The sequence below is a fragment of the Zingiber officinale genome, chromosome 6A (assembly GCF_018446385.1).
Source record: "Zingiber officinale cultivar Zhangliang chromosome 6A, Zo_v1.1, whole genome shotgun sequence".
In the NCBI taxonomy this organism is placed as follows: domain Eukaryota; kingdom Viridiplantae; phylum Streptophyta; class Magnoliopsida; order Zingiberales; family Zingiberaceae; genus Zingiber; species Zingiber officinale.
Window position 1 is genome coordinate 91,338,704 of NC_055997.1, and position 950 is coordinate 91,339,653.

The 950-nt window shown below is 33.8% G+C and overlaps 1 non-coding gene across 1 annotated transcript; it reads left to right on the forward strand.

The window, feature by feature from the left end:
• The first annotated feature begins 216 nt into the window (after positions 1-216).
• LOC121998890 lies at positions 217-323 on the forward strand. The gene has a single exon (XR_006116677.1). It is a non-coding gene; the product is annotated as a small nucleolar RNA R71 (small nucleolar RNA).
• Positions 324-950: the final 627 nt, after the last annotated feature.

A 950-nucleotide genomic window follows, 5' to 3' on the forward strand; every position in this document is an offset into this window, starting at 1 on the left:
TCAAATTTTCTTGATGTTTTAGTTGGGTTTATAGACAAATAACCTCCATATTTTTCTGATATCGATTGATGATGGTTTTGTGCTACACTTTCAATTATATCTTCGGCTTCATCAAGACTTTTATTCATCAGTGCCCCTCCAGCTGCAGAATCTAAGGACACTTTTGTATGGTAATTGATGTCATTATAAAATGTGTGTAATACTAACCATTTTTCAAGTCCATGGTGTGGGCATTGTCTGAGTATATTATTAAATCTATCTCATGCTTCAAATAATGATTCAGAGTTTGGTTGTCTGAAGCTTGCTATCAAATTTCTCATATGAGCAGTCTTGCTAGAGGAATAGAATTTGTCCAGAAATTGTTGCTCACATTGCTCCCAAGTGGATATGTTGTTGGCTGGTAAAGAATTTAGCCACTATTTAGCTCTATCTCTCAAAGAAAACTCAAATAATGATACTAAAGTCTCTGCTGGAACACCATTCATTTTCATTATACTGCAAATTTCATAAAATCTTCAAGGTATTGATTCAGATCTTCATGTGGTCCGCCCCCGAATTGGTTCTGTTGTACCATGGTAATTATCGCAGGCTTTATCTCAAAATTGTTGGCTTCAATAGGTGGTCTGGTGATGCTAGATCGAAGCCCTCATGCATATGGTGCTGCATAATCCTTCAATGGTTTGTTTGCCATGATTGAATGTTCTTGTTCTACTTGTTGTCTTTGCAAGATTTTCCTTCTATGAAAAGTTCTATCAATCTCAGGATCAAAAGGTAATAAACCTCCTGCAAAGTTATATCAGCACATACAAGAACAAGATTCCAAATATATTTTTTATCAGAGAAGTTTTTCTTTTACTTAAAAGATAAAAACTAAACTAAAGTACTAAAAATGTAAAATGCCAAATTTGAATTGCAGAAAGAAGAAATAAGGAAATGCAATATAAAATTTG